Source organism: Harmonia axyridis, chromosome 6 (assembly GCF_914767665.1).
Source record: "Harmonia axyridis chromosome 6, icHarAxyr1.1, whole genome shotgun sequence".
NCBI lineage: Eukaryota > Metazoa > Arthropoda > Insecta > Coleoptera > Coccinellidae > Harmonia > Harmonia axyridis.
In genome coordinates, this window is record NC_059506.1 from 5,271,131 (window position 1) to 5,283,600 (window position 12,470).

Here is a 12,470-nt window from a genome sequence, read left to right on the forward strand (position 1 = left end):
AATAAATTGTACAATGCAATCCAGACAATTTTTCGATGCGAATTACTCAGTTCAGTTCTTTGCTAATAACATATTGAAATTTTGTGACGAGAAGATACAAAAAATCGAAAACAACGCGTAAGTGTATACCAATGACGAATGCACAAATAACAGATGGCAAATAAAGAACGATACCGAGAAAGCGGATAGATAAAGGAAAATAATAAACATCGGACAAAGACGAGCTCTTAGTGCAATAAAAGTACTCATCTTGAAAACGATAATAAACTCGTAAACTGTAAAGGAGTCCGATTTTTTATTGACGTGTCGATTTCAAACGAGAGTAAAATGATTATTATCGGTTCATTTTTTGGAGAAATTTTCTTCTTTCTTGCGAGATTTCTAAAATTTTATATTCTGCGAAATTTCATTCTGGTGGACCAGGCTTCATAATGGATTGCGAATTTCAGATTCGATGTAACCAATTTGTTAGAAGGGAGGGATTGTGATGTTGTCCTTTTGATAAGATATTCGGCAATGAATATTTGATGGGGGTGGCTGCAGCTGTGCTCAGCAATTTTATCGCACCACATTGTGAAGGGGAAAAAAGACAGTGGTTGGTTAGATTTAGTCATTGTTTGAATTGGAAATCAATCATTTAGGACCTGTGAGTTACATGTGCACTTGGCAAATCAAAAGTAGTAATGTTCAGGGGCGTCGAAAGGGGGATGGCAGGGTAGGCTAGGTCCAAAAGCGTAGATCATTTTCATTCTTGGGGGGACCATCGAAAAAATTTGGCCCGCAAACGATTTGTGTTCGAGATAGAGAATATTCCTTGTAGCCTTTTTTTGTTATGCTCATAGCAGCTTATCGAATCTTCGCTACAGATTGGGAGAATAAGTAAATATTACCTATAACAACAATGATACAAAAACCGAAACAACGAGTTCTTAAGTGTATACCAAAGACAAATGAACAAATCACAGATGGCCAAACAAGGAGCGACGCCAACTAAGCAGGTAGATAATAGAAAATAATAAACATCGGATATAAACGTGCTGGAAGTGCAATAAAAGTAATCATCTTGAATGCGATAATATACTTATAAAGCGTAAAAGAACAAATCAGTAATGTCATATATAAAATATTTCGTGAAGACTGTTCAGCTACATTTATTGGAAAAACTGGCCGCTATCTTGAAGATAGAAAGAGACTCAATCCTTTAAAAAACAAAAAAAAATAAATAAAACAGCATTAACGAAGTATGTGAGAGATATTCTTCATTCATTTGATTTTGATCCGAGCTCTGTGACAATTTTGGAATAAGCTAATAACTTAAAAAAAAGATGATAACATGAGATGATATCCATAAAGCAGGACAACCTGAAAAAATTCCGAGAATGTTGAGGTTCTTCGGTCCTCCTGAAGTTAGCACAGTGTCCTCGTGTTGGATAACTTGAAAGAGTCATTCCACCCTCGAACAACCTGTAGAAGTTTCATTAAGTTCGGAAATTTTTCCAGCAGACCCCACTTTTTTTGCTTTGTTTACTTGACTATGAAGGTAGGGTTCGGAATCTAATGATGCAATAATATAATAATATAGGGAAGTAGTAGTCATTTTCCGGTATAACCGAATGTTGTAGAGATCTGAAAATGTATTTTAAAATATCCAAAATTATGATTAGTTACATAACTGATATAACTAGCGTCCTCCATAATCAACTGTTCAGAATCAAAATATCGGGAAATAGGATAATATAAAATGTAATTGATTATTATAATAAAATAAAAAAAAACAAAAATAAATAAATAATAATGAAAAAAAATTCATAAAAAAACATACAAAAATAAAAATATTAAAATGATATAATGGAATGATAATGTATGTGGTATTCATATGAATATCATGAATATTGACTGTAATTTGTAATTGTAGAAAATTTTTTTATATCGGATTTGTTATTGTTTCATGTTCCATTAGTTTATTCTGTGTCTCCGTATGTCGTTGTATTATGTCTCGGTTTTTCGCCATTCATGTGTTGCGACTGTGTACTGGTTTTCCTTCCATAAGTGAAGAGAATATATTTTTATGATATTAGATTTTATTACTAGATTCAATGTTAAATTGGTTATCTTAGACTTCTTTGGTAAGAGATATTATGGATGTAATGAACATTGTAACAATGTTTCGAATAAATTTGTAGGCCTGAGGAAGCAGAGGACACTCTGCGAAACGTCGCTACGGTTGTCATAAAGCCATAGTTTCATTTATTGTGGTCCTATTTCCCGATATTTTGATTCCGAATTATGATTAGATTTCCATAAACGTTTTATAGGCCTTCGCGGTGAATCACCCTGTATATCATAAAGATTTATCATTATGAAAGATTTTGCTCAATGTTTTCCTAATTTTTAGTAATTATATTAAATTATCCTTCATCAAGTAGGTTCATTTAACCGTTTTAATATTGAAATAACTAATAGAAATTAAGACGACCTAGTGTTTCATCATAATATCCGGCTGTCCAAGCACCAAATTCCTCGTTATCAGTTTTTACACTGAAACGCTGAAGATCAAAGCGAACCAAATTAAAAAAAAAAAAAACGCAACGGGTACCTCACGTCGGCCGTATCGGTAATTTTTGTAACGTTGCGGATCAACGTGGAACAATCCGTTTAACCACCTCCAGAGCTGCATGTTTTAGCAGGGACACCGGTCTGTGGGTAATTTCATTTTCACCGCGAGTTTAGCGGTATCAAGTGAGCGCACACCTCGTTCTACACATAAATTCATTTATCTTCGCCGCCTATTCGTTAGGATTCCCAGCTGTGGCACGACTGGTTAAAGGAGATTTGCAGTTGTCATGGCGAAACAAATAATTTTCAATTAAGCGGTTGTGTTGTCAGAAGTTTTCCGAGTGCCAGACCGAATATGTAAATGCTGACCCCTTTTCAATGGGAACCCTGGAGCCTTGTGACGCTCGACGAATCGAGCAGCGCAGGGCTTTTTTTTTTCTTTTCGTGGGACTCGGAGGGCTAGATCGGAGCTTTATATTTCGTGGAATTTCTTGATGAGGGATTATCCTGCAAATGTCGGTTCAGCGTGTCTGAGCTACCATGATTAGTTCGCGTTTAAATTCCGACGGTATCACTCAAACAAATAATTATGATAATTGTTCAGCGGTTGAAGAGTTTTTGTGGTATAGAATTCGGAATACTTTGATATTTAATGGACCTTAAGTAATTGGTAGGAAGTCCTGTGTAAAACAGAATAAAACCACCGACCTCAATCCTCATTATTGTTTTAGTTTTTTCATGTTAGCTCTTTCAGTTTTTGAGGTATATAGATCAACTTTGGTAGGACTAATAATAGTTTATTCTAAAGATGGTCTTGACAAATTTCATGTGTTCTCTTAAAATTTACTCTTTTTTTATCAAAATGAAACCTCTTATTGGAAAACACTCTACTTATCTAAATCTGACTGACGGAGATGTTTTTAACATTGGTGTTTCCAGGCAGGGCCGTCGCTACGCTAGCCAAACTGCCGCCCTAGGCCCTAGGCAGAGACCCATTTTGCCGCACTAACAGGAGCTTACTCTGCAGAATGCTAAAAATTAATATTGGATAATCGGGGTCCAGCTCCTGCTCAAGCCTTTTTACCTCCCCGGCAAAAATACAAATCGAAACCTTTTCAGATTTGGGGTTTTGTACTAAGCAAAAGAGCGGGGGAGGGTTTTGGAGTGGATGTTGGTTCGGTGAATTTGTTTTCAAAGATTCAGTGTGAAACTGTAAAAAATTGCACATTTTTTTATAAAAAGTATTCTAGGTAAGAAAAAATGTCTAATAAGTGTGATTATTTTTTATGGATTCTAATTTTAATCCAATAGATGATTCAGGATAGATGGAATGCAATAAAAAAATAACGAGCTCAACTAAATTCTTATGAATAAATGATAAAATGTATGAATTGAAAGCAGGTTTCAGGTCCTTCTGCTGAGTTTTGACAACATATAACGCTCGAAAATTTCTTTTTTTTTTTCTTTGATATGCTTGAATCAAATAACCGGATAATGCGAATCAACAATTATTTTGAATTCGAGTAGATGTTACAGATATTCACGATGCAAAGATTTTTGAGATTAGTAAATTTGATAAAAAAAATCATGAGTGAAAGTCGTTTAAATAAGAAAAAAATATTCAATTCGTTCTTCCAGTAATCCAGATTTCCTGGAAAAAGTAGATAATGCCGACCTCCATCATTTGCCGCCCCTCTAGAGTGGGACCTGCTGTTTGAGGTTCCTAGCTCAGTTTCGATTTTAGAAAAAGATTGAAAATTGTTTTTTTTTGTCAAAATTATCGAGTAAAACAATCGGATGATGCGGATGAACCATTATTTAATTCGAATGCGCCCCGCCCAACACTGGATAATGTGATATGAAAAATGAAGAATATTGTACAATAATTGAATGTGGTATGAAATAATAATACTTCTTATATTTCTTAAGGATCAGTTGGAAATAATTGGATTGTTTTCTTATATGTATTTTGCATTCCTTTCTGAGAAATCAACATTCTGATTAGAGAATTGAAAAGAAAATAATCAAGAACCCCAAGTGGCAATAAAATTCGGCAGCGTAAAGCGAACGCCGACAAGCCTGATGAGTGCATGTGTTTTTTAGCGTCAATAACTCGTAAACAGCACTATGAGAGGATCACGCCACATCTGGATATTTATGAGTATAATGTATAATGGGGCACCTTTGATGGTTTTTGATGTTGATTAAATTTGTCGGTATTCAATCCTGTTGTTGCTGACTGAATTGAATCTCATTTGGTACTTTGAATTTCTACAAATGTAATTTTTGTTGATCAAGCTTGAAATGCCGCCCTTGAATTTTGCCGCCCTAGGCGACCGCCTACCCTGCCTACCTAGCGACGGCTCTGTTTCCAGGACCGGCGCGAGTAATTTTGACGCCTGAAATGAAGAATTTTTCGACGCCCCTGATGAAAAAGCATCAATAACAGAATGACTTCCCTCATTACCACCCCAAAAAGAACATCACCTGCTCCGATGATAATACAGAACTTTCTTCTCTCGATGAGAAATCTTGAAAGCGCCCGTAAAAAAATGAATCCTAGTGAATGAAGAATATTGAAATGTTTTAATAATAATTTCATACCAAGTATTTCCAACATTTTTAAATAAGATAAAACAATGAAACAGAACAACTGCAAATAGGTACATAAGTCAAAAATATCGAAATACACATAGTTTATTTCAAACATTAAAAATTCCAACTTCTTCATAATGTGCCGAAGAGATCTCAATAAAACAAAAGAGCACAAATAAGAATCAGCTCATATTAAAGCATGAAAGATATAAAACAAAATATCACATTTTATAACAAATTAGGAACTAATTACGATTTTAAACATGTGTTCCCCTGAAAATATTTTGAATTAAACATTAGCTAATTTCGAATTCAAAATCGTAGGAATTTTCCATATGTTGAATTTTAACCATCGGCTTCCATATAATTCGAAAGCGAAGGTAGTTTTGTTTTTCTCTTTATGAAATAAATGCCTAATGAATTTATTCCTGTTTCAATGAGGATAATAAGGAATTCTGTCAATATTAGTTGAGCTGTCATGTGTTATTTATTATACAGGCAGTTTAGTGAAGGGAATGTTAAGAAACGCAATGAAGTGGAACCATCTTATGTTGTTTTAAGAATCTAGGATGAAATAAGAAAAAGCGTCCAGCAAACTGTACCGAATTGCCACCTCAATTAGAGGCACCTGGAACGGTCGCTTCACTGATTCACCCCTAACGCCAGCCCTGATTGTTTCAAATGTAAAATTACCGAAAACGTATTTATGAATACTGTCTATTTCGAATGAAGTAATACCATGTATTTTGTGCAATATATTCAACCAATATTTACCAGGGGGGATATTCACCACTTTAAATGCCAAATGGAGATGGAAAGAAAAATTCTGGTATGTATTCATAAGAGAAAATATCAACTATGCGAATTCAATTCTACCCATTTCGAAAATATTAGAAACACTTTTCAGTCTACAACTTATGAAGTTTCTTTAATAAGCAACATTCTGGCGTTACTAAAGTCAAATCTATCATTACAGCCTTTTGAAAATGAGATGAAATCCTAGATAAATAGCATCGTTGTGAGGTGTGGTCCTGTGGCCTGTCGATAGCGTGGTTTGGGAAATTTTATTCAATAGAATAATATTGTGAAGAATAAAATGCAATAGTTTTTCTTCATTCAGAAACTTGCATTCGGGTAGATCACAGATTCTGGACTGAAGCGGATTCAAATCACCTGGTTCCACTTTAAGTTAAGGTGTACCACAGAGCTCAATTATGTAATAATTGCTCTTTATTATATTTGTAATATAAATGATTCACTTGAGAAAGTGTCTATCAGTAGAAAACATTTGTTATGCAGATGATTCAAATCTGTTCAATATTGCTGTTCCTGCTGATATTCCGAGAAATGTATCATCTCCATTAATATCAGGTGCTAAAATTGTACTTCCTGTAAATTGCCTGATATTGAAGGAGAACAAAACCCGGAAATTACATTTCGGAAGTGGTATCAGCGGAAATATTGGGAATAATGGTCGATATTAAACTCATTCGGGGTTTTATATAAGTGAACTGGTCAGAATTATAAACAGCGACCATCACGGTTTAGACGAATAACAGATATACAGGGTAGGTTTTTAAGAACTCACCATCGACACATCTCCAAAGAAACCTTTAAAATTAGTATAGATACGGCAAAATAATATGACACCTTTAGGCATTCATGCTGATCTTGTTATAGGAAAACAAGAATTACTGATAGCTACTTGTGATACATAATTTTAAAAAGGTTTTTAAAGAATACTTTACAATGATGATAGGCAAAGCTAGGAAAAATGAAAGTAATTTTAACGAAAAAAAGAATGTGAAAAGATTTAAAAAATAGTAAGTTCCATATAAAATATTCATAACGTTTGTAATAAATGAATAAATAAATAAATAACTGATTGCCATTTTATTCTAGATAATAGAGTCTGTTATTAAGAGAGGTCTATATCGGTTCGGCGGTCAGTTCAAAAATAAGTAACTAAGCAATATTTTACCCTATAAAACCATCGATTAATAGGAAGTTTTATTCATTTCAAAGAGTTCGTCATAGCGGAAAGTAGTTTTTATAATTTTTTTGGAATGGAAAACAAAATTTTGAATTTTTTCATTGAAGCATGAATATAATGCAAGATATAAAATCCTGGACAAACATTTATTTTACTATGAATTTTTACTTGAGAATATTATACGAAAAGTCTTGTCATGGGCCGAAAATTGCGATTAATAAAAAGAAAAATAAAGATTTGAAATTTTGAGTTTTTTGAGTTCTTGAATGTAGTAAAAAAGGACGGTGAATCGGGGGAGTTTTTGAGATTGCTCTAGAATCTATATATTGCAAACCTTGTACCTAAAATGAATATGTACTTTAAGAATGATGGAGGAAGAACTTCAAATGAGAACAAACCGCAATTTCTGTGTGGAGTAGTTTGTGACTCCTGGAAAACATAGAAAGAAACTAAAAGTCGATATTTCGATAATTAAAATCGACATGTCATGAATTTTATTGGTTTATGGATTCTCGATAATCTCAAAAAAACAATTAACTACAATTCATGAAATGTTAATTTAGTTATCGAAACATCGACTTTTGATATCTACTTTCTATGTTTTCCGGAAGGCACAGACTACTCCACTCAGTTAGAAATTGCGGTTTTTCTTTAACTCTTCAGATTTTCATTTAAGGTATACGATTATAGGAGCATCCCCCCTCTTTTTATACGTAGAATTGCATGAAAGAATAAAAAATATAGGTTATCATTTGAAAATCTTTAGTTTTGAATGATTTGAGTTGTCCAAGTTCATGATCTTCTCATGAATACCCTGTACGTTTTTCGCCCAAACTGCAAACAGTCTTATAATACTACATATCAGCAGAATAGAAAATGGAAAAGTGTTTCTCGAAAACAACTTCTTCTGCAGAAATATTAAGAAAAATCCTAGTCTCAACCATTTTTTTAATAAGAATCTCATTAAATTAAATATACCGGGTGTGCCATTCGAAATAACGAAGTAGTAGTCTGTTTATGGTATAACCAGAAGTTGTAGGGATCTGACGATATATTAGGGATAAAAGTCATCTTCTCAAACCCCAATATGCAAATTCTCAACATAAAATTATAATTAGCCCAGCATATTTCAAATATCGTACTAAGAATCGATTATTACATCATATAAAATGTATTTCAACCCAATGGATTTATTATACTTATATCTGAAATCGAAATTCTGAACAATACCTATGTGCTAAAATCATTAGTATAGGATTCATAAAATCACCAATATTATTCCTGAATGAATCGACTGAAAGATATTTTCCCAATGTCAGCGTTACAGGAGTTCAACTTTTCCATTACCAAAATAATTTATTACTTCTTTCCCCCTCAGGTAATAACCGCTTGAAACCGAAATTCAGAAAACCGTCTGTTATAGCAGAATTGATTTGTATCCCACGGTTATCTCCTATCAAAAGTCTGAAAGTTTTCCGAAGTTCTTCTTTGCTATAATTAGCACATTTTGAGGCAAGACAGACAACCTCCAAACTTCCCATCATTTCGGTTCTCGAGTTTCAGAGTGTCTATAAAATATTTAGTTAACACTCAGGCTCAACCCCTGAAATCATTACCAAGAATTACCGTTTATGAATAATTGATTATGCGGAATCTTTGAAAAATTTCAATACAGAATACATTTTTTCATAACTCGTGATGTGCTCCCTAGTCCCTAAGATGCTTGGATATCTTTCATCATTTAACATTCCCGAAATGCGATATCTAGTGTAAAAAAATTGCGAGATAGTTTTTTTTTCCAATGTTATGTGTAAATATTTTAATATTAGGTGTAGTAAAAAAAAAACCAAAATTTTTTCAATAGATGGATGCAGTTATCTGTATCTTGCGTTATATATATATTCTTTTGAGAAAGAGCAATACAAAATATTAATTTCAAACAATCAAGCATATGTGTCGATGAATCTCAGTATTAGCAGAGGAAATGTAACGGGGCATCATACATTTCAACGTATGATACAAGAGAACAGATAAAAACCTCAGCAAAAACTCCGTCTCCCCGTATCGGTGTAATGACTGGTTTGTGCAAACGTTTATAGAATAAGCTGACATAATTTATATTGAAGGACTTCCTCTTCAACCAAAACAAAATTTTCTTTATCCTCTCTTTTCGGTTGACGACTCTATAATTTCCAATTGGATCCTAAAACAAAAAAAAAAAAAAAAGCAGAAAGGAATACCAAATATTAGTTTTCATTATATCGATTTGAAGTTAACTACCCATTCTAAAAAAGAATCTGAAACTGAATGGATAGCTTGGAAACCATCATGAAATTTATAAATCGGACAATCATTCACCAAGTGGTCAATGGTCTCTTCTACATCACACTCACATAGTGTATGTGTTCGACAGAGTTCCAGTAGATAGGATTAAAAAATGGGATATCGTACTACAAAAACCTTTCTGACAGTTTTGTGATCAGTTGACTTCATTAAGTTTTAGCGCGCGGCAAAGATAAATACTAGCAGAGAGAAAATTTGCTTATATTTCACATTTTTCCTTCGATGAAGTCGAAAATGTGAGCCAGCTTGAAAAGTAGATAGTTTTTATGGCCCTGATACTGATATTGTAACAGCCAATTTCGTGCAATTTTGGTTTCGTTGAATGCTTTCCGATAATTTCGATGTAAAAGATGCACCACACACTGGAAGGCCAATTGTCGAAAATGTCGATAAATCATTGACATTGTCCACTCCGACCATCATGTAAGCACTGTTTCGATTGCCAAAAACTGAATATTGCTCAAAAAAACCATTTTCATAAGACTGGTTTCAAGAAAATGCTCGATGTATGGGTACCACACAAGTTAACAAGAAAAAACCACATAGAGCAAATTTCCACCTAGATATGATATTACAATTGCTTTTGAGGTAACATAAGCCATGGGTATTTGAAAGGCTAGTCTATTCATTCTGTCTTTTTCTAGGTTGTTCATTTATAGCTATACCGAATAATTCTTAAAAAAAATTTCATTTTATTTGTGAATTAATTAAATTTGGACTTGTGCATATGACTATAATTTTGAGAAAGACATATTCTTCTAAATTCTTTGAAGATATACTTTGAAGATATTGATTTCAATAATGTATGGAATATTTTCACTGGTCTTCCTTCAGATGAAGTTTGGCGTTTATATTTTCTTCAAATGAATATTTATTCTCCATATTTTGTTAAACAATAAAATTATTCTTGGATGGCGACGATATACATATATAAAATCAGTTCAAATTTTTCACTTGAAATACTAGTCAAAATGTAACGACAGAAATAAAATTTGAAAGATCCTTCAGCATATGACAAATTGTAACATGGCAGTTACTTTCGAAATTGGTATCAATTTTCCAGCAATTCAATGTAGGTATAAAATACTTTAAAAAGTAACTATTTATTGAAACTTTCCATGTCATGAATGAATGATTGAGCTCTTATAAAAATATATATACCTATTTATTCACTAAAGTTTCCAATCTTTTAATCGTTATAGGAATAGATGCTCTATGGCCAGTTTGAAAATGCTATCCTACTGATTTATTCACTGCTTTTAATTTTGGTGAAAATTAAATTATTAATTGATTTAGATCCAAAGTTAACATTTGAAAAAAAATAAATCAGTGTAGTTATCGAACCCACTAACATGGGCCAATAGTATTGGCAGATACAATTTTAGTACCGAAGCAGTCATTTCAAATACTCAGGTCCTTTTGACTCAAGTAAAAATTGAACAATGATCTTTGTATCTTGAAATGAGTTTTGCGCTTTTTCAGTGTTCACCAATGAGATAATTATTAAATTGACTCAAGAAATTAACAGAGTATGCTATATCAGGACTAGTTAATATTGCTAAAGATGTTAATAAACCTATTAATTTCTTATATGGTTTATCATTACAACTCTCTTTTGTTGAATCAAAATTCAATTTAGTTTTCAAAGGAGTTTTCACATATTTACAATCAGACATGTTGAATTATTGCAATACATATTTGAAGAATATAATCGATAGCTTTATCACCTTTTCCATAATTTCTAGTAATATTCCTCAACATTTTTTAGCTTCCCCTAAATTCTTTATAATGAAATTTTCACTTAAATTTTCTATCAGAAAATTCATTCAGAATTTACATTAGTTAACAAAAAAGTCATCCACGTACAATGCAACAATAGTAAGCAAGTTATTTTTTGATTTTATGTAAATACAATGCTCAATTGTGGATCTTTCGTAACTAATATCTGTCAAACTTGTATTTACTATATAGGACATAAATTGCCCTGTTCAATTTACTTCTGAGTAAAACCCAGAGCTACAAGCTTGCTCTATAACGTAGCGAACCATCACTATTAAGCTTCTTCTCAAACACCCAGTTATAGTCCACTACACTGGCACCTTCAGGAAGTTCCGCAATTTCCCAGTCACTATTCCTGATGAACGAATCATATTCTTCCTCCATCGCTGCCTTCCATTGTTCTCCGTCCCATCTAGATAAGGTTTCGTCAACAGTAACTAGATCTTCAATGTATCTCCTATCTTCTCAATTTTCTGAAACATATATGCACGTTATGTGTACATGTATGTACGTTAATAGAAGCAAATTTAAAAATCCAAAAGTAGCAATAAGAGGGGTTGACAAGAGATATATGGAACAGAGCGATGAAAGTATATTAAAAAGCATTATTGAACAAAATAAATTGAGACAAATTGATGACAATATAATGAATAGATTGAAGATTGTGCAGAAATATGAAATAAAGTCGAAGAAAAATTATCTTTATATTATTTTGGAAATTGAAGGTTCGCTGTACAATATAATAAAATCAAGAGGTAAATTGAATTTGGGATGGAGAAAATGTTTAACAACTGATTACTATGGTATTGTAAGATGCTTCAATTGTGCAGGATTCAACCATTTCGCTAATGAGTGTACAAAAAAGTGCACGAAAAATCACAATACTAATGAATGTAACTCTGAAGAATTGAAATGTATTAATTGCGTCAGAAAGGTAGAAAAACTGAAAATAAATCTCGTTATAAATCATCACGTTTCCGATCCAAACTGTCCATGCTACAAAAGAATTGTTGAGAATGTTTGTAGGAAAACTAATTTTTGGATATAAATAGCAACTATTGAGTCAAAAATTGGTATATCTCAATTGTCAAGGATACCTGAACAATAAGAATAACCTAGAAGTACTTATATTGAAATGGAGACCTATTATTGTTTGTTTGTCAGAAACACATATTACAGAGGATAAATTGTATTTCCGAAAACA